Genomic DNA, 23,848 nt, shown 5'->3' with positions numbered 1-23,848 from the left:
TGGATTCATCAAAATGATTCTTAGCAACATTTTGGGGGTTTCGGTATCTTTGATTACTTTGGTGCTTACTTTTATGAACCAATGAAATACCTATGATTTGATACATAAAAAACTGTCCATCATTTTTTACAGATAGACGGGCTAAGCGTCAAGTTGGTGATTTTTCTTACATCTCCTCCTCCCGGAGCCCAAGTATCATATACGCCCCCAAAATAAAGAGCCTTGAATACTAGAAGAAAAGCACCTATACCTAACAAGATTAAGTGAATACCTAAAATTGTGGTCATTTTATTTCTATCTTTCCATACATAACCGAAGAATGGAAAAGATTCTTCAAGCGTCTCAGGTCCTAAAAGTGCATGATAAATACCGCCAAAGCCCAATACTGCAGAGGAAATTAAATGAAGTACTCCAGATACAAAGTACGGAAAAGTATCTATAACTTCCCCACCAGGACCTACCCCCCAACCTAGAGTAGCTAGGTGGGGAAGTAAAATTAATCCTTATTCATACATAGGCTTTTCTGGTACGAAATGAGCCACTTCAAATAGATTCATTGCTCCGGCCCAGAATACTATTAATCCGGCATGGGCTACATGAGCCCCTAGTAGTTTACCGGATTATTCATGTTTTATATATTTGTGGGTTGGTGAAGTACTTTAATTGCATAATATCTATCAGCTTGATAAGATATACTATTAGGTATTGCTGAATTTTTGCTGTTTATGTTCGTGTGTGAGAGAAGGAAGCACTGTTTGCTGAGCACGTTCGTAGTTGGAGGGCATTCATGGAAGAAGACTTTAGCTTCATTCTTCATGTGCATATTACCAGCTAAGTCTTTTCCATTATCTAGCTTGTTAATGTTTATTTTTATTTTTTCTATTGTTTTTATTTTTAGATTTTTAGTGTTTTTAGTCCGACTTTAGTTTATTTTTATTTTGTTTTTGTTTTAAGTCGTCATTATCCTTGAATTGAGGACAATTCAAAATTTAAGTGTGGGGATAGGATATTTGAGTCATAATTTAAATTTAACTTTAAAAAAATTAAAAAATTGAAAAAAAAGTTTTAAGAATGTCCCTTGAGTATAGTTTTCTGCATGAAAGTGGGAGACGATGATACTTATCGAAAATTGATTTCTCAAACTACTAATAATATGAGATAATATGAAAAGAAAACGCACTTAATTTGGGATGTGTCGATAGGCTCAGCCTTGAGAATGAAAGGGCAATTTGATAAATGGGTAAACGGAAATCTTTTGTGGGTAAAGCATTTTGTTCGTGGAAAATAAGTAATGAAAGGTCGGGCCATACTCAAGCCTCAATTTTTGGTATGAAATGTTATTAATATTATGAATTTTAAAAATTTGAATACGTTATCATATGATGCGTTGGTAGGTTTAACGTTAGAGTAGTCGAAGTAGCCGGTGATACAAATCTTAAATCTTTTAGTTTTAGTGTTTTACACTTCATTGGTGTATGGTTTTATAACCTTAAATCTTGTATTGATGGGATGTCTCAGGTCCGGAGACTATGGGTCTATATGCAGTTTATTCATCTTGGTATTCACAATTCCTAAGTGGTGTTGTGAATATTTAAATAAAGCTAAAAAAGAGCAAACCCGCAGTTATCTGCCACGTAAGTCATTAAACATTATCACTACGTACTAAAAGTACAAATACAATACTGACTTGATCATCCACGCTGTTAGCCATTTGGGGTCCCGTTGCTCACGTCTCATTACCGTTAAGAAACGGACCACAAGGGGCACGCCACATGTAAATCCTACAAATGAAATCGTGCATACTCACCTATGGTGATGGGTTCGTGGTATTGCTTGATAACGGGGGTATGCCATATTGTGGGGAACACTAGCTAATTAACTAATTATACCTTAATCATATCTGATGGCTGCTTGGTAGACTTTGATGCTTAAGCTTGGGTGGATAAACAATACTTTTGATCGTCTTAAATATTCATAAAAAAAGAGCAATAAAAGTTTTAAATATGCTAATGTTGAGGTTTAAGTCAAGTTGGGGTGGTCTGGTCCGGTAAAAGCTGAAAATAAGTTGGTCTTAATTGAGTAAACCACTGGGTAATACAATTGTTGGATCTTATTTGTCCCGGTAAAGATTAAGGCATGGGTTTAAGTGGACAACAATATCGGTGATCTCGGTTTTTGCGTTCTTCTAAAACTTTAAATTAATCTATATGTTTAAAAGACTGTATTTTCCAATTCTTATTCCACTGCATTAGACTTTTTCAGGGACGAAAAAGAGTAAGTGTGGGGATATTTGATATAATGCTAAATATATATGTTTCCCTTGTATATTTTATTTAATCTTAATTAGTTTTTCTTCGTTTTAAGTTAAGATTTGTATACTACTAACATTATTATGTTTTGTAGGTTCTAGGATTTGATCGTGATCGAAAAGAGCGAAAAACGAGCCAAAACGAGAAGCCGAAACGCGTCGGGAAGGAACAGGATGGAGAATCGGTCAGACCAGGCCGGTCGAACCGCCCCCTTTGTACTGCGCCGCGTCGTGCGGCCATGGGGGTCTGTCATGGTCGCGCGGCGCCTAGACCTAATTTTCCAGAAAGTTTCCGATTTTGATTAGGTTTTGGGCCTAGTTCACTATAAATACACCCTTAACCTTAACCTTAACCTTAACCTGAAAAATACACTACAAACCAGAGCCAAATTTGGAGTTTCTTGAAGCTTATTTTGAAGATATTTGACGGTTTTGAAGGCAAAGAATCACCCGGTGAAGAGCTACTTGTTCAAGAACGAAGACTACGGGTTTTATCGCCTTAATCTTTCATTTCTACTATTTTTCTCCATTATTTCTTTATCATTGTTTTGTTTGATTTTAAGATGCTAGGCTAAACATTATAGACTGCCGAGGCTTATGATGAACCATCGTTGATGTTTTGTTTTTAATTGGATTGTTTCTTTTCGTTATGGTTTTATGATTTAGTAAACTATTTGATTTTACTTGATTGATGCGTATGTGTGCATGGTTTTGATTAATGAGTTTTATTATTCCACATTATCCTTGGTGATTGTTTGTCATATATTATGATTTTGTTAGGTCATTTACTGTGTGTTCTTGACTAGTTTGTGGTTGATTTGCAATAAAACCATTGGAATAATATTATCAATCAAACGAATAAAAGTGTGCTGCTAACCTAGAAAGTTGTAAGGTGATAGGTTATTGTTAGATCTTTGTTGATTAAGATTGCTAGATTTAGTTATTCATAAGGAGTCCATCTAGGTTTGATTAATTAACATTGTCTAGTAGGTCAGTTGAGTTTTAAATTACCTTTGATTTCTGCGCTGTAAGGTAGGATTTCACTATAAATGTACTCTTTTATAAATTAATTAGATAACCGTAAGGAAGTTTAATACATATAACTGGTGTGCCTTAAAACTTGTTATAAACTCATAGGTGCCTTCTTTAAGGGTCAGGGGTCATGTTCGGGTTTTCTTGTAAGTGTCTATTTTTCGATCCCAGTTTCATAAATATTATTGTCCAACTATTTCATAACTAAAACTTTGGGATTCTAGCCTAGATGGTCTTACATTCTCATCTGAATCAGTCAAACTTGTTTGTCTTGTGTTTCATTAATTTTCTTTTATTAATAAGTATATTTTATTAGTTTAATATAATATAGTTTAAAAAACCCCCCATTTAATAATAATAAATATATAAATAGTTGTGCCAGTTAGTCGAGTCTAATTAATTAGTTAATACACGTAATTTAAAGAGTCTCGTGGGTTCGATATCCAGACTTACTTAGTTGTACTAGAGTCGACCGATACACTTGCCGGTTAGTAGTTTAATAGGCTAGAGTATTACTTAGTGTCTAGATCAGCATATTTTAGTTAATTAATTGTTTGACTACTTTTAGCACATCAGTGAGGTACAGTTTCTAGGCCATGTAATCAACCTTGAAGGGATTACTGTGGACCCAGCTAAGATTGAGGCAATAATGAATTGGAAGACTCCGCAGAACTCGACTGATATACGCAGCTTCTTAGGGTTGGTTGGCTATTATAGGATATTCATGGAAGGCTTCTCCAAGATAGCCGCACTGTTGACCGGAATGACCTGGAAGACTGTAGTATTCAATTGGGGTAAGTTTCAGGAGGAGTGATGTAACACAAAGTGTACACCTTTTAGTTTCAAATTATCCTCTTATTTTGGTAAAACCTCTTATTTTGGTAAAACTCCATGCAAATTCGTTGTATTCGGTACTTATTTGAGTTATTTATGAATTTGCAGGTCCGGGCGCCCGCCCGACGAAGAAACGATGAAAAGATGGCGATTTTCGGACAAAAATCAAGAATCTGCCAAAAGTGCATGACCATGCTATAAAAGTGCATGACCATGTTGAGCCGGTGCATGACCATGCTAAGGAAGCGTATGACCATGCTGACCAAACTGCACCATCATGCGCTTTTAGTGCACCACCATGCACCTTTATTGGAACCCGTGCACATCTGACACCGTGCAAAAGTGCCTGACCATGCTAGGAAAGTGCATGACCATGCTGTGAAACTGCACCATCATGCACCTAATGTGCATGATGGTGCACCTTTATTGGAACCCGTGCACATCTACTATCGTGCCAAAAGTGAAACTGCACCATCGTGCACTTTTTGTGCACCACCGTGCACTCCCGAGGGCACGAGCCCGTGCACTATTCGATGGCGAGGACTAGACACATCAGCTTTGAAAGTGCACTAGCTAGTGCCGGAAATGCATGACCATGCCCTTTTTGTGCATGAGCATGCACCTTTTTGGAACCTGCAACTCTGAGCATCAGAAAGTGAAAGTTTGACTTACCCAAAATAGTGCACGGCCATGCACTTTTTGTGCATGACCATGCACTTTGTCCAGAAGCTTATAAACAATTGTTTTCACTTCATTTTGGTGTGTGGAGCCTTGGGGATTCTCTCTCAACTCTTGAAAATTATGTTTTGTGTTCCTTAAGAGTTTGAAGGCTTCCACTATCCTCAAGATCCATCATTCCATTCTTCAATCCTTGTTTGATCTTAGTTTTCATTCCTTTGTTCTTGAACATGTTTTGTAAGCTTATTTCTAGTTTGATTGTAGTTGTATTAAACCTTATGGGCTAATTACTTTTGCTATCTAGACAATGTTGAAACTCTTATTAATGTGATATATTATCTATGCATGATTTTGGTAAATTGGTTTTCTTTCAAGAATATTGTTGAATTTATAAGTTGATATTGATGGTGTTCATGCTTGTTATGTTACATAACCTTGTTAGTTTTGCAAATGTTTAGGCATTCATGTTGGAAAACTATGTTTTAGATGTTTGTTTGTAAACTCTGAATGTTCATGAAATCTTTGTTTACATTACTAAGTTAGGAATGACTAGTAAAAATTAACTTGGTTATATAATTATTGATGAGGTTGAAACCCTACACTTAATATTGGAAAATTGATGAGTGTTGTTATGATTCTTGACTTGGTGATGACTTGCTAGTTAAAGTTTCATAAGTTTATATTAATTTCATGAATTTGGCTACTTTAGTGTAATCTTAGGTGGTTAGAATGTTGTTCATGCTAGCTTTCCTTTGATTATGAGACTTTGTTGTTTTGACAAACAAGTTAGTCTATGTTTATCTCTTGATTGAAAACCCATCATGATGATTATTTGCTAGTATTAGGTTGCTTTATTGTAATCTAGTATTTATGTTTAGATTCATGATGTTTTACCATATAATTGCTATTTTATCATATTAGTAGAGTGGATTCATGTCTAGGTAGTTTGTTGGATTGATTATATTCTTGTGTTTTTACTTGCTTATTTTCATTGTATTCAAATTTAGTTAATTAAAAATTCAACTTAAGATTTACTTGTTCGGTTGGTCATTTACAAAGATTTAGTACTAGAAATTTGTCGTGTCCATGGATTGATACTCGGTTCTTACCGACACTTTATTACAAACGATAGGTACACTTGCCTTTCGTGTGTGGTTTAGTTGTAGGTGAAAACCTATTTTAAAACTCGATTTGTGTGGAACTTTTACTTAAATTTATATATACATATATATATATATATATATATATATTCACACACGTCAAGGAGGCTTTTGAGGAATTGAAGAAAAGACTCACACAAGCTCAATTCCTTGCTCTACCTGATGGTGACGAGGATTTGGTTATTTGTACTGATACCTCGCATTGTGAGTTAGGTTGCGTGTTAATGCAACGAGGAAAAGTGATAGCTTATGCGTCCAGACAGTTGAAGGTTCATGAGAGTATTTACTCAATGCATGCCTTAGAGCTAGCAGTAGTGCATGCTCTCAAGATATGGAGACACTATCTATATGGTACTAAGTGTACTATTTACACCGATCATAAGAGTTTGGAGTACTTCTTTGAGCAGAAAGAGTTGAACATGAGACAGAGGAGATGGTTGGAGTTGATAAAGGACTATGACTGTGATATCAAATACTATCCTGGTAAGGCTAATGTGGTTGTTGACGCACTAAGCCATAAGAACGAAGAAGTCATTGCAAAAGTGAAGTCGTATAATTTGATCATTAACTCGGATCTCTTTGAAGAGATCATCAAAGTACAGTCGGAGGTGCTTATAAATGAAGGGCTAATGAAGAAGGAAAGAATCTTTGGACAGCAAAACGAGCTGATGGAAAACAGTCATGGTGTGAAGACAAGGTTTAACCGCATGTGGATTCCGTACCATGTAGATCTTAGAGGCCGAATCCTAGATGAGGCTCATAAGTCGAGATACTCGATCCATCCAGGATCCACCAAGATGTATCAAGTCCTAAAAAGAGACTATTGGTTGCCAGGTATGAAAAATTATGTAGTAGCTTATGTTAGTAAGTGCTTATCTTGATTGCAATCAAAGCTGAACACCAGAAACCTTATGGAATGTTAGTGCACGGTTTTAACGTCTCGAATCTTTGTAACTTATCGTTTGCAATTTATTATTATTATAATGTTAAGGGGTATTTATGGAAAAACAATCTCATTCGTTATGCAAAGGCTCATTCGTTAAGGTTGATTAACGAATGAGCTCATTCACTATTTGTTTGTACAGTCCATTCGTTCAGGGTGTTTAACGAATAGACCTTAGTTCGTTATGTATGTATTCCAATCGTCGTGGAATGTTGACGAATGGGGGTATAGTGAATGAGTCATTCGCTATACCTTTCATTTTCACTTATGTAAAGTTAACAAATGAAGCCCATTCGTTACCACTTGTGTAATGAATGGGATCCATCATATATATAAGGCTATGTTGCCTTGGTTAATTAAAGTATTATTTAAGATTACACTGAACCTCTATCAATTTACTCTCTCGTTGATTACTTCGTTAATATTATTACTATTACTATAAAATTATCTTATCTATAGCATATCAAATAACTAGATCCCATATCTAAACAATACAATGAATCGGTGTTGATTGGATCGGTGTTTAACAAGTGGTATTAGAGCATCTAGGCTTAGATTTCTAGTGATTTAAGGTAATTGGTAATGGATTGACTGAGAATTTTATAATTAATTGTTAAGTGTTGAACTAAAATTGATTTTAATCGATTTTGATCAAATTAACATTCTGAGATGTTATTTGAGGATTGAATCGGGTGAAATTTGTGTTTGGTTTGGATCGAATAAGGTATATGTGGTTTGTATTGAGTTATTGTGATTGTTTGAGATGATTTGGGTTCAGATCTGAGTTTGTACGGAACACGGGATAATTGTGATTGAGTTTGTGGATTTTGGTATTTGATGATTTGATTTGAGGTTTACGGATTAGGATATGTGTGTTCGCGAGATGTTTACGAGCAGTTTGGTTATTGATTTGGCTGATTTGGTGCCATATTGAGGTTGTAATATATAATTTTAGATTGGGTTTTTGAAACTTTCAGATCTGGGAAATTTTCAGATTTCTGGAAAACTTAGTTGAAGGTTTGAATATTTGAAGATTGCCTTGATTCGCTATGACTCATTCGTTATTCACGGGTCATTTGTTATTAGTGTCTCGCTGATTCATGACTCGTTTATAGTTTGTTACAACTGAATAACAAACTCATTCGTTATTCACTGTAGCTAATTCGTTATTGAAAACCTTTCATTTGTGCTCACTCATTCGCTACACATTCGTCACTAATTCATTAACCATTCGTCATCTTATTCGTCATTGATTCTTCACTTGATTCATCATTTGATTCGTCATTGATTCGTCATCTTATTTGTCATTGATTCGTCATCTGATTCGTCATTCTCATTCGTTATTGATTAGTCAACGATTCTTCATTGATTCGTTACTCATTCGTCTAAGTCATTCGTTATCCTTACACCACTTTGTTCGTTAAAATACTATTCCTGATTCGTTATCACCTAACTTCACTCATTCGTTACTTAAATTTCACTTTAAACCCTTAAGTTTGAATTCTGTTTAAATTTGAACTTTTATTTAGTCAAAATGGCTGGTTATTATGAATTGGCCTCTTAGAATGTTTTAGTGCAGCAAATGTTACATCTTGATGCGGAAATAGGATCTCATTCGAAATGTCCTCAGTTGATGAAATTTAGTGATTTTATTAAATGGGAACCACGTTTTCGAGCACATCTTGGTTTAGTGCATCCTGATTATTCTCAATGTCTTGATGAAGTCTGCACAGTTCCAATGACTGGTAGTGCAACTACGGGTTTTATTCCAAAAGCTTTTTCTCAATACTCGCAAGAAGAAAAGAAAGCTTTAGAGATCGAGACTAAAGCATATTCTACTTTGACTATGGCATTACCCGATAACATATTTCATCAAGTTGGGAGTATTAAGATATGTGCATCATTGTTTCAACACATCAAGATGAGAAGTATGGGAAACATAGAATAAAGCAAGAAAGTGATGTTGAAGTTTAAATTTCAAAACTTTAACTTATTAAAAGGTGAGACTGTTGAAGAGATGCTCACTCGTTTTAATCATTTGATCGCTGAAATGTTCAAGTTGAAGATGGAACCCACTGAATTTGAAAAAATTGATACAGTTAAGAATGTTTTACCTAGTTCATATTCAATGTTTCTCATGGTTTTGAAAGAAAACAACTATTTCAAGAATGAAGATCTAACGACTTCGGAATTCATGCAAAAATGGAAGCTCGAGAATATGATCTGAAATGTCAGAAATCTTTAAAAGAAACTCAAGATCCAACTTTTTATGGAGGTTGTATGCCATTGAGTGGTACTGTAACTTCAATTACTGCATTTCTTGCTCAAAATGCACAAGAGGGTTCATGTACTTATAGTGATCCTAATGTATGCTTCGTGGCTTCTGGGTTTACTGATAATTCTTCTAGTGGATCTGCAACTACCAATAACTTCACTACACCACCAAATGTGAACATGAAAGAAGTTGAACAGAATTTTTCTTTTCTTTGTGCTTTCATAATTTCATATAAATATTTGGTTGGTAGTAAGATTGCTACAAGTGAGTTGACTGATGAAGGCTATGACCAGATTGATTCATATGATTTGGAACTAATGGATCTCAAATGGAATATGGCTATAATTGTCAGATAGGTGAAGAAGTTTATGCAACAAACTGGTAAAGACCTACCATCTATGAACAAACGAGTTGGTTTTGATAAGTTAAAGTTCAAGTATTACAGTTGTCAAGAATTTGGTCACTTTTCCAAAGAATGTGATAAGCCAAAGAAGGAGCATAATGGACCTCGAAGTTAAGACAGAAATTCTGTGAAGAAGGGTAATGATTCTTCTGAAAAACCTTCTGGAGGTAGTTCTACTAAACCTTCGGGGTCACAAGCTCTTCTTACGATTGATGGAACTAGCTGGACTCAAAGACTTCTATGTAATGATAATCAAGCAAATCTGGCAACGTTCGAGAGATTTCAATATGCTAGTTGGAACGAACTATCTTCTGACAATGAGATAGAATCAGATTCTGATGATTCGTGTCAAATGCAGCCAACTTCCTTTTCATGCATGGCTAAGATTGACGAGAGTTCATCCAAAACTATTTCTGGTGAAAACTAGATAATGGATAGTGGATGCTCTCGTCATATTACCGGCAATATCAACCTTTTAAAAAATGTCAAGAATATTCAAGGAGGATATGTTGCTTTTGCGGGTAATTCAGGGGGGAAAGATTACTAAAGAAGGTGATGTTTCAAATGGGTGTATTACCTTTGAAAAGGTTAATTATTGTGACAAAGTGGATCACAATTTGTTGAGCGTGTCACAAATCTGTGATAAGAAATATACCACTTTATTTAATGAAAATGAGTGTATAATACTTAAACATGGATACATAATTCCAGAAGACATGGTAGTTATACAATCTCCTCGATCAAATGATATTTATGTGTTAAATATGACTTCTAAGGTAACTACTTCTGTTGAAACGTGTTTTGTCTCAAAGCCAACTGAGAAAGACTCGATTCTATGGCACAGGAGGATGTGCCATATTCATGTCAGAAATATGAACTATCTTATGGCTATAGAATTGGTTGATGGGGTTTCTTTGAAACACTTTAAACTGACCAATCGCTGTGTTGCTTTCAAAAAGGGCAAAAAAAAAGAAGTCACACCCTTTTAAGTTAACTAATACCATTGATACTCCTTTAGAATGACTTCATATGGATTTGTTTGGTCCTGTGAATTGTGCGAGTATTGCCGGTGATAGGTATTGTGTAGTTGTCACTGATGACTATTCAAGATAATCTTGGGTGTTATTTATGAGTTCGAAAGAACAAACACCAACTCTTGTTCAGAATCTAATCACTAAGATCAAATCACTGTATAAACTCAAGGTGAGACGTATTCGAAGTGATAATTGTATGGAGTTCAAAAACAATGTCTTAGATTTCTTTTGTATTCAGGATGGAATTCATCGAGAATACAGTGATCCATATATACCTCAACATAATGGAGTTACAGAAAGAAAGAATCGAACACTGATTGAAGATGCACAAACGATGCTAACAGATTCTAATCTTATCGTTCAATTCTGGAATGAGGCTGTGAATACTGCTTGCTACACGCTTAATTGTGTTCTGACTGTGAAGAAGCTACAAAAGACAAGCTACGAACTTCTAAACAAGAGAAAGCCTAATTTAAAGTATTTGGAACCATTTGGTTATCCTTGTACTATGTTGAAGAAAGATGCTGGAAAATTCAAAGAAAAAGCGATTGAAGGTTATTTCTTGGGTTATGCATCACCTAAGAAACGGGTATTTAGTTTTACTTTGGGTTGTGTTGAAGAGTGCTACCATGTTGATTGTCAACGATATACCACACCTCCCGCTGACAAAGGTCTTGATTGGATGTTCGAATATGAGAGTTTATTTAACTCATTTACTTAAATAGTTGATCAACCTGATGAAGACTTGGTGCATGCTTATTTAGAAGACCAATTTCTACCTCCAAGATCTTCTGTTACTACTTATGATGATGCTTCACAAGATGATCATCCTGATACATCTGATGTGATTTCTATCTCGTTACATCTGATACATCTGATGTGATTTCTACTTATGGTTATTTTGTTGATTCCTCTTCAACTCCATTTCCTGAAACACATGAGATTGGTGAATCATCTCATGATGCTGAAGAGAATCTGACTAATTTAGCTGATAATGTTATTGTGCCTGAGAATCCAACTCTTCGGATTCATACTTATCATCCTCTGGACAACATCATCGGTGATCTTAATGAAGGTGTGCAAACACGTCATCAGATTGCTAATTCAAGTGATGCTACCGTATTATGCGCGTATGCCGATATGCACTCATCGGGAATTATGAATCTTGCAAAATACACTTTCTTTTTATCTCAAATGAAACCAACAAGTGTTCGTAAAGCACTTGAAGACACTTCATGGCAGAAGCAATGCAAGAAGAATTGCAGCAGTTTGCTCGACTGGGTGTTTCGGATCTTATCGACAAACCTGCTCATGTTAAGAAACCAATTCCAACAAAATGGGTATTTAAGTGCAAGAATGACGATCGTGGAGTAATTGTCAGAAACAAAGCTCGTTTGGTTGTTCAAGGCTTTCAACAGCAAGAAGGCGTAGATTACACGGAAGTATATGCTCCAGTTTCTCTATTGGAGGCTAGACGAATATTTTTGGCCTATGCAGCTTTCAAAAACATTAAAGTTTATCAAATGGATGTCAAGAGTGTGTTTCTCAATGGGGAACTTCAAGAAGAGGTGTTTGTATTGCAGCCTCCTGGTTTTGAATATCCAGATAATCTGGACCGTGTTTACCGATTAAACAAGGCTCTTTATGGTCTACACCAAGCCCCCGAGAGCTTGGTACGGCACACTTGCTGACCATCTTACCAATAATGGCTTCAAACGAGGAACTGTGGATTTCACTCTCTTTGACAAGAATGTTGGTGATGATTTGCTCCTTGTCTAGATATATATCGATGACATCATATTTGGTTCAACAAACGAAAAGCTGTGTAAGGAATTTGAAAAGTCAATGTAGACGAAATTTGAAATGAGCTCGATAGGGGAGATGAATTTCTTCTTAGGGTTGCAGGTTCATCAGTCTGACACGGGTATCTTTATTCATCAAACAAAATATGTGAACGATGTCTTGAGCTGATTCAAGATAACAGCCAAAAAAATCCCTTCGACGCCTCTTCCCGTGGGTCACAATTTTCACCGGACGAATTGGAGGATACCGTAGATCCAACCCTTTACCGGGCAATGATAGGTTCTTTGATGTATTTAACTGCTTCTCGTCCTGATATAATGTTTGTTGTTTGTTTGTGTGCTAGGTATCAATCGAGTCCCCGAGTGACTCATCTAGCGGAGGTTAAACGTATACTTCACTATCTGAGGGGTAATCCTGACACCGGGTTATGGTATCCCAAGGATGATAGTTATGATCTCACTGTATTTTCCGATTCTGATTATGGAGGATGCAAGATCAACTTCAAATTTACTACAGTTGGTTGTCAATTTCTAGGAAGCCGGCTTGATTCCTAGAAGTGTAAGAACCAGACAACAGTCTCCACTTCAAACGCAGAAGCAGAGTATGTGGCAACCTCGAGTTGCTGTTCACAGTTTCATTGGATCCAGCAACACTTGCGAGATTATGGTTTGAAGTTTCGTACTACTCCCATCTTTATTGATAACTCTGTTGCTATTAGTATCACCAAGAACCTCGAGCAACACTCAAAGACAAAGCATATCGAAATTCGATATCATTTTATTCATGACTGTTTTGAAAAGAAATTAATTGACATTGAAAAGGTTCACACGGATTTTCAAAAAGCTGATCTGTTTACCAAAGCATTTGACAAAACGCGTTTTAACTTTTTGCTTGGTTTAAACGGATTGAAAACACTTGCTGATATATCCTTAAGCAAGGATAATTATTTTATTTTGTCTATTTCTTTTGTTTCTCTTTTTATGTTTTGGGTTTCGGGCGTGAAAATGAAAAATACAAAAATATTGTGATCTTTTGTTTGTATAGAGAAAATCCAATTATATTAAAAATTTTAAAATCCAAAAACATTGACAATTTTTTAAAAGACAAAAAGATTGTGTTTTTGTTTGTATAGAAAATATGAAAAGACAAAAATATTGTGATTTTTATATATACAGAGAAAAAACAAAAATATTTTTGCACACTCTCGCTTAAAATTATGTCAGTTACTTATATTTAAGGGACATGTACTTGTGCATGTTTGGTCCTGACATTTACTTGTAGATGGTCGGGATAGCCATTAACTTGAAAATGGAAAGTACTTGGGGTGATTGTTTTGTGTTTTTCTCTCGCTGAATATTATGTCGGTTATTTAAGTTTGTGGAACATGTTTACATGTTTGGTCCTATTATCTACTTGTAGAATTATGGGATAGCCATTAATCTATAAACTGAAAGTGACAGGGGCGATTGAATTTTTATGCTTCTCAAAAATTGAATTTTGAAGCAAAAAGAGAAAAATGATAGTAAATTGATCATCTGTTCCCATATCCAGAAAGAAATAAGCTTAAAAGGCTATGTGCTTAATTGTATTGGTGCATTGATAGGTCTTAAACAAGCTGTTAAGGTAAAGTATGTGATATAAATATAAAGAAATGCCAAATTGAAAGAAGTGTTAGTCTCTTCCAAAACTCTCGGTAATGATGGCAGAAATATAATAGCCTATCATACTCAAGCCTTATATTTGTCTGATCACCAAAAACAATAAAGCAAATAAAAGGCATTCGGCCTCTAGACATTGTGAGTCTTTATGCGGCTTAATCATCTGGGTATTCATATGCATGAATATTTCAAACGCTTTTAGAGCAAACCCATAGTCATTAAACTTGATCACTGCTATACATCGTACAAATTAAAGTACTAGCTTGATCAAAATCCGTTGTTAGTCATACATTTGTTCCTCCCTTGCTCACGTCTCAATACCAATAAGAAACGGACTCCAGGGGATACAATGTATGTAAGCCTACCGATGGACTCGTGCATACTCACTCACATTAAAGGAAACTTGGTGCATTTCTCAAAAATATCTATACAAATTCTAATTTTGATCGGCAGTATAATGGTTTAAGTCAAGTTGGGATGATATGTTAAAAATCAAATTAAGCTTGAACCGAGATTAGAGGTTGATAGTTTCTGATATTTTGTGCCCTAATTGAACATGGAACACATGAATGCGGACACGATAAAGAGGATGAAGTCAAGAGGGAACAAGGATCCGTAGAATATCCCAAGGACCAAATGTTTGATTGGTCATTTGTTGAATCCGGCATAAGAATGTCCTTCTAATGATCGTTGGATCCATGACGATTCAGATTCCGAATGAGAAGAGGGACCAGGTGTGATTGAGGGTGGAGATGATGGTGGTGATGGTGGAAACGATGGTGATCAACGACGTGCTGAAGTTGAGGCAGCGAGCTCTCAGGTTGCTCAACGAGAGCGTAAGGTTAAGGCGTTAGCTATAGAGCAACTGCCCAAACGTCGTATTTCACAAGGTTCTGGTGTGTCATTTGGTCCCCAGAAACCTAGGTACTCTGCACCTCAAATATCGGCGGTGCCGCTTACTACTAGCACCCCGACACTCACAGTAACGATGACCATCACATCTTATCCAAGGCATGGTGAGATTCCTCATTCTGTTTTATCTTCTATACCAAGGCTTGCTGCTTCTACATCGGTGGTTTCTCCGACACCGACCATAATGGTGACACATCCCATGGACGTCTCTTTTATGAGAATCAGCCATCCACAGGGTCCGGTACAACCTGTTCCGGCATCTTTTCATACATTACCCCCAACCCATCAGATGGACATGCTCGAGTTTGATTCATTTATACGAGAATTAAATGGCAACCGATCGTCAAGCTCATGAGCAAATGATGCTTAACCAACGTCGTCTGATGGGGTACGTTTCCTACTGCCAAAGGGAAACGAAAGAGCTTCGTGAGATTGTCACGGCTCAGGGGGTGAATATAAAAAAGCAGGAAGATCTCATCCTTCAGCTGACATGCAAAGAAGATGTTCTGAAGAAGCTGAAGAACGATGATAATGATCTTGAAGCTCCAGGTACTGGAGGAAGTGAGCCGAAACAAGCTCACGGCTCATCCTCTGGTGCTGGTACTAGCGGTGGTGATGGCAATGATAAATAGTTGGTGGTTTATCATGACTCGACAAACGTTAAACCTATAAAGTCAATTAAGGCCAACACCGTATTGTTTATGGATAATACCGGGGTGGTGAGGAGTATGGTCAACGTGGACGAAATCGAAGAAGGCCAACTCGTCGATTGGTCCCTAACTCGCAAACAAATTTCATTATTGTTAGGTCTGAACGATGAAGAACTTGACGCGTTGGAGGCCAAAGAGGATTTTTGAGGTTGTGAACGATGAGGAAGTATAACTTGACGCGAGTATTCCACATGGGAATACATTGTTTATTTATGAAGACGAGGAGATAGAGATGGAGGATGTGACAAAAAAGGAATACCCCGATCTATATCAATGATCAAATGTTGATCAGGATGCTCCTACATTAACTGAAGAACACGTTAAAGCTGCTGAAGACCATCTGGATAAGACAACGAAGAATAAAGCCAAGATGCCTAAACGGGATTCTGATCCGTCCGAGGTTGTCATTGCAGGTTGGTTCAAGAATCGCAACAAGCAGGTTCATAAGATTAACGAGGCTTACCGGTACGTCGATCACGAACAACAACTGGACACTGTTACAAGGGCTAAAGCAACTCAGAAAACCAGGTTCAAAGCCGTGTCGACTGTGAAAGGTGATATTGTGTCTTGCTTATACGATTCTGAATTAAAGGTCTATATTATCAAGTGGGAGAACGGAGTTCGGTATTATCAGTATATAGTTGAAGTTCTCTCACTGCCGAGGTGTGATGATCGTACACTTGCCTCTCGGGCGTTTATAAATAGCGGTAAATATTGCCGAGTAGAATGCTTTCACCAACATTTGCTCTTCGAAGTTAATCATGGATTTAATTTTTTAAGCCACAAGTCCCAACCCACAGGCGCATTGACGAGATTTTTCCCCGTACGGGTTGGGGAAACTTGTACTTAAAGTTAAACCGCCGAAGACGATGAAATGTGCACCGGTGAAGACTTTTCCACAGAGTCTTCACCTATCGTTTAATCATTGGTATTATGATAATCGAACCGGCGAGGCACTCATTGTGTTGGGTAAGGGACTGAAGACCAGCTTTATTAGAGTTATCGACCCGATGTGGCTCATTAACTTATCTGAAACCGACAATGACGTGCTGTTTGAAAACAAGATTTTGACCGAGCATCAAGAAGATTACGATCTGGGCATGCAATTCCAGCGTGTTGTACGTGTTTGTAATGCGTTCGAGATTCATAGTTGTCGTGATTAGAAGACTTCAAGGTTCAAGTAATTAAAGACAAAGAGCTCAAGATGAGGGGGTGTTTGTTAGTGCATGGTTTTGTCATCTCGAGTCTTTGTAACTAATCGTTTGTAATTTATTATTATTATATTATTAAGGGGTATTTATGAAAAAATAATCTCATTCGTTATGTAAAGGCTCATTCGTGATTGTTTTTTAACGAATGAGCCCATTTTCTATTTGTACAGTCCATTCTTTTAGAATGTTTAACGAATGGACCTTAGTTCATTATGTATGTATTCCATTCTTCATGGAATGTTGACGAATGGGGGTATAGCGAATGATTCATTCGCTATACCTTTCATTTTCACTTATGTAAAGTTAGCAAATGGAGCCCATTCATTACGGGATGTGTAACGAATGGGATCCATCATCTATATAAGGCGGTGTTGCCTTGGTTTATTAAAGAATTATTTAAGATTACACTGAACCTCTGTCAATTTACTCTCTCGTTGATTACTTCGTTAACATTATTACTATTACTATACAGTTGTCTTATCTATAGCATATCAAATAACTAGATTCCATATCTAATCAATACAGTGAATTGGTGTTGATTGGATCGGTGGTTAACCTTATGGAAAGACGCGGCCTTTGGAGATACCTGAATGGAAATGGGAACACGTCACCATGGATTTCATAACTAAGCTACCGCGTCCAGCTAAACATCATGATACCATTTGGGTGATAGTGGACCATTTGACTAAAAGTGCTTACTTTCTGCCTATACGAGAGGCTATCTCGTCAGAAACGTTAGCAAACGTGTTCATAAAAGAGGTTATAGCTAAACATGGAGTGTCGTTATTGATTGTGTCGGATAGAGATACTCGCTTTACTTCAAGATTTTGGAATAAGTTTCATGAAGCTATGGGAACAAGATTTAACATCAGTACAGCGTATCATCCTCAAACAGATGGACAGACTGAAAAGACTATTCAAACCCTAGAGGATATGCTACGTGCTTGTGTTTTTGACTTTGGCGGAAGTTGGGATGATCAATTGCATCTTACAGAATTCTCTTATAACAACAGATACCATTCGAGTATTGGTATGCCGCCGTTTGAGATGTTGTACGATAGACATTGTAGAACTCCAGTATGTCAGGGAGAGATTGGCCAGAAAGAGATCGGAAGCTTAGAAGTTGTGCAAGAAACCTCTTCAAGTTTCGATCAGATCAAGGCAAGAATGAAAGCTGCTCAGGATCATCAGAAGTCCTATGCGGATAAGCGGTGACGACCGATTGAGTTTGACATTGGTGACACTGTGATGCTCAAGGTCTTGCCTTGGAAGGGAATTATTCGTTTCAGAAAGAGAGGAAAGCTAAGTCCAAGGTATATTGGACCGTTTATAATCATAGATCGTGTGAGCGAAGTGACTTACAAGCTAAATTTACCCGAGTTAGAAAAAATCCACTCTACATTTCATGTTTCTCAATTGAGAAAATGTCTAGCTGATGATACGTCACATGTGCCATTAGTAAACATTGAGGTTGATGAACAGTTAAACTATATCGAGCAGCCTATCTAGATTGTTGACCGCAAGGAAAAGCAGCTTCGTCATAAAGTTATCCCATTGGTGAAAGCGATATGGAAGCATCGTAAAGGATCGTATGCCACTTGGGAAGCTGAAGAAGAGATGCGCAAGTTTTACCCAAATTTGTTTAAGTAATAGTTAGGTTTCGGTGACGAAACCTCTTTAAGGAGGGAAAACTTGTAACATCCTACTTTTGATGATAATAATAATAAAAGAAATTTCGTCTATTTAGGAATGCGTTATTATCCTTTTTAGATAAATGAAACATTTGAGTGTGGGCTTAGACATTAAAAGATGGAATATTTGATAGTGATGGGCCTTAGGTCCATGGGCTTAAAGGGTATATAAACCCCTTAAACCTTAAAACTCTCATTCTTATCCTTAGCCTCTGTACACTCTCAAAAACACACACACAAACACCCTCTTGTATCCCGAACCAAGATTCGAAGAAAAAGACCTGAGCTGGTGGGCGTTAGAGTTACGAGCAAAACCACATCAAGACTAGATCGCGTTTGTAAACCGATTCGTTTAAATGTACGTTTTATAACGAAACACTTGTTTGGCTCATTTAGTATTCCTAGATCTATACAAATGATAAAGACGAAGCAAACTCAATGATTCTCAGTGAAATCCGTTAGCATTTGATAGGCTAATTGATTGTATAATGAACCGGGTATAAACATCGATCAAATACACCATTAAACCTTAATGATTAGATGTTTGGTGTTTTGGGGTTAGTAAGCGCTGTGATTCTGAGCTATTGATACCAAATTTGTGTTATTTCATTGTGATTTGAGGTTTAACAGCAAATCCGTTTTAGTCGACCAATTGTGTTCTTGACAATTTTGACTTTGACATCTTGAGTCAAAGATTTGATAAGTCTGAGCATTCATCATTCGTTATCCACCCATTCGTCATGATAAGACAACGAATCAAGTCATTCGCTATAAGATGCACTTGCATGCTCTTATAGCGAATGAACCTCTCATTCATCTCCAGAAGTCATGAATGGTCTCATTCATTCGTTATTCACTCATTCGTTCCAATAAGACTCAGATCAAGTCATTCGTTATAACGAATGGGATCATTCGTCATAAAGAATGGGATAGCGAATGGTTCTTACCCAGAATGAATTCTTACTTAAATATTTAATGAAAATTGGGTTTTTGATGAAATTTTAGTAAAGGACCTTTAATGGAAATAAAAATTTTCCAAGCTCATCTGGAAGCTCGACCCCAGCCTGGGGCTCTGCCCCTTGGACCTGCTAGGGGCAGCCGCCCCTAGACCCCGTTGCCAGGGGCGCTGCCCCCGGACCCATGTTCGTTGAGGGTTATATTAAACTAGAATACCATATGGGTAGTGTTAGTTAATTGAAACGTGTAATTGTTATACAACTAGTCGCGCGCACTTAAAGAAAGGAGTTACCATTAACTCGGAAAGAAACCGAGCTCAGGTGAGTTTCCAGCCCCATTTCCTTGTTATATTTTCGGAGCTGTGTGCATACTCGATGTGATTATTCAATACACTTACCTCAAGTGGTAAGTGTATGCTATGTGAATCTGTACGAATGATGTATGTATGATATACGAATGTTTATAAATGATGTATATATGATATATGAATGAAGTAGAAAAGATTAAGAGTATGTATGAAAGTATATAAATATAAATGAAAGGACGGTATGTATGAATTGACGGTAAGAGGGTGGCAGACCCTAATAATATATGTGAAGGATTGTGGCAGAACCTAATAATATATGTGAAGGAGGGTGGCAGAACCTAATAATATTTGTGAAGAAGGGTGGCAGACCATAATAATATATGTGAAGGAGGGTGGCAGACCCTAATAATATCTGTGAAGGAGGGTGGCAGACCCTAATAATATTTTTGAGGTTATAGGGCGAAAGACTCTTTAAGGGAGGCAGACCCTAATCATATTTGTGAGGTTATAGGGCGAAATGTTCTTTAAGGGTGGCAGACACTTAGAATATATGTGAGGTTATAGGACGAAAGACTCTTTAAAATGTATAAGTATGTATGTAAAAGTAAGATAAATTATGAAAGTATGAAAGTAAGAATGAAGGTATACACTCATGTATGTACGAAAGAAAGAATGAACATGTTAAGTAACTAATATGTATCTTCGGATACGTATAAGTAAGTATGTGAATATATTGTATGTTGCCTGTTTTAACTAGAACTCGCTCAGCGTAGCTGACTTTTAGTATGCACGCAGGTGAATAGATTGAAGCAGTTGGCTTGAGAGGCAGACGCATGGCATGAATTGAAGGGACTGTCATCCGGAAAAGATTTTTCATGATGCTTAGATAAAATATGTTAGTTTTATTTTAAAGACAAGTTTGAATGTTTTGTAACGAATGATTGAAGTTTTATTATTCCGCGAAAGTTTTAATTAACTCTGATATTTGGAACTGTGTTTATGAGTAAATCCAACGCCAAAGTAGGGCACCGGGACCAAGGCCTTACACAATTTCAGTTCTAATAATTTATTAATTTTAAATGATTTTACTCATGCAATAAACTCTATCTTTTCAAAGACAAAGTTTTGCAATACTATATTTCAAATGATGTTTTGAAAATTTTAATACTTTATTTAAAAAAACTCAAAAAATTCAATTCATTTTTAGCAATATTTTACAAAATGATTATCTTCTACTTATAACCAAAATATATTAAAACTCTCGTTTTCTCAAAATCATGTTTTTCAAAAGTTTTGTAACCCACACGATAGGACGAGTTATGTAGACCATCCGATGATCTAAGTAATTATGGAGGCCTACGTAATTATCCAAATCCTCGCATGGAAATCATAAAGCGTACAATTGTGTGTCATAATCTAGAACCGAAAGTAGTGTTGGAGTAATGGTACAAACGTAAAGATGATAAGGACATGGTGGATACATCGCTGGTGCACTCTATATATAAGTGCCCTTATCGAATTTTCATTTGGAGCGTTGCTTCGACTACTCAAAGTTCCATGATTATGATTAAAATTTTAAAGGATATTCCATAAAATTTAATTATTTTAATCAATGTTGTAAAAGTAGGTTTCCAAGGTAGACTCCCCGATTACTCGCTGCGAGGTAAGTCGTCAAGGCGAGTTTCTTTAATTCCGCCTAGTTACTAAGGATTGATTAAATGTGGTCAACCTCAGTCAGAATCGCATCTAGTCGATGAACTTGAGCCGCTTTTATCTTAGAAAAATTAAACATAACTCGTATTTATTTAATATAAAAGAATAAATATCATTTTTTACTTAGTGACATAACAATTATAAGAATAATTTGTTATTTAAAAATGTATTTCTCTTATTTATATTGATCTTTACCTATTTTGTTATAATATATTAGTAAATTTATAATATTTGACATATATATAATATCCAAAAATTAATTTTCTTTACATTTACCATGTCTGAGTACCCTCCGAATACTCCCCAAGTACACCCAACTCCCCAGTCGGCCGCCTAGGGTCCGCCTAGCGACTTTGCAACCTCGATTTTAATTATAATATTTAATGTTAGTTTTCTCTAATTTCGGGACGAAATTCGCTAAAGTAGGGGAGACTGTAACAACTCGGTTTTTTCCAATTCATATCACCCGACCCGTTTTATGTTCGAAAAAAATTTTATCAATTAAAATATTGTGCTTATCGAGTAAATTAACTATCATTATATTTTGGTTTAATTAATTATATAATATATAATTGTAACTTTCAATATATGACAATATTAATCTCAGCCCCAACTTTTATCCCTTTATGTTTTCATCCTAAAGCCATAAGGACTAAAATGACAATATTAACCCCTGACCTTCGATTAAATGAAATTGAAATATAAAATACGTGAAGTAGCGTCTGTAATGGAGATTGTAACTTAACAAATATAAATCAATAGTAGATATAATAAATGAACACGAATAGTAATCTTTCATGAAAATCCAAAAATTTAAAATGGGTCAAGTTTCGAGTTTGAAAATTGTCGATGTCACAGTTGAGTTAGATATTGGAAAGACATTGAATTGGTTATTGGATTACAGATAGTGTGGAATCGTGGACATCCTACCAATATCTCCATCTCACCCTTTTTTAGATCACAATGTTAATAATATTATGCATCGATCAGATATATCAAGCGAATTCTTCAGAAAAAAATTCACATAGCATTGAAAAAAGCTATAGAATTAACTAAACAACCTCAACCACTTCTACCATCACAACTAGCCACTTTAATACAATATTTCGGACAAACCTATTTTGGTACTATTTACTAAATGAGTCATTTCAACCCAACTCTGTTTTTGAGTCATTTCAACCCGACTCTGTTATGGCTACAACCAGTTTCAATCTGAATCAAATTGATAAATTCTAAGCAGCCTCATTTAATCCAAACTCACTTTTTCTTTATACTTCTATTGACCAAACTTGTTCTAACCTGAACCATTTTTGGCCTGTCACCCGAACAATACAACCCTGGCAACCAAAAGTTTAAGACCACTTTTATTGATGACCTAGGTTGGGTTGGTTACTAATAAGACAATACAACCCTAGCAACCAGAAGTTTAAGACCATTTTTATTGATGACCTAAGTTGGCAACATGGTTGGTGAAGCAACCTAAATTGCAACCCAAACTTGAGTTTGTAACCTAAATCTTATCTACTAATTTCCCCGATATAAATACACAGTATATCATTATATATATATATAGGGAATGGATATTTTGAGAATTTGATGAGTTGTAAAAATTTTAAAAACTCAATTTTGGACCACATATTTAATTAAATGAGTTAGAATATGTGGCTGAGATTAAATTTGATTAAAAAATGAATCAAGAGAGAGAATAAAGATTTTTGTTGATTACACAAGTTTAAACTTTAGTTACACATATGTAAAAAGTCGATTTGGTGTGTAAAAAATTACGGTAATTTTTTGTACATTACTTACACCTACGTATTACACATGTGTAAAAAAAATTCAAAAAAAATAAGTTGTTACGTTGAGTTCTTTCGAGTTCTTAAAACTCAAAGCGGTTCTCAAAAGAAATCAATTATATATATATATATATATAGGGGAGGGATATTATGAGAACTTGATGAGTTGTAAGAACTTTAAGAACTCAATTTTGGACCACACATTTAATTAAATGAGTTTGAATATGTGGCTGAGATTAAATTTGATTAAAAAAATGAATCGGTAGAGAGAATAAATATTTTTGATAATTACACAAGTTTAAATGTTAGTTACACATGTGTAAAAAGTCGATTCGGTGTGTAAAAAATTACGGTAATTTTTTGTACATTACTTACACTTACGTATTACACAAGTGTAAAAAAAAATTAAAAAAAAAATTGTTA

The sequence above is a fragment of the Bidens hawaiensis genome, unplaced genomic scaffold (assembly GCF_021521415.1).
Source record: "Bidens hawaiensis isolate Kalapana, Puna unplaced genomic scaffold, B.hawaiensis_p1.1 tig00045857_1, whole genome shotgun sequence".
Classification (NCBI taxonomy): domain Eukaryota; kingdom Viridiplantae; phylum Streptophyta; class Magnoliopsida; order Asterales; family Asteraceae; genus Bidens; species Bidens hawaiensis.
The sequence above is the reverse complement of the archived record's forward strand: the minus strand, read 5'-3'. Positions refer to the sequence as shown.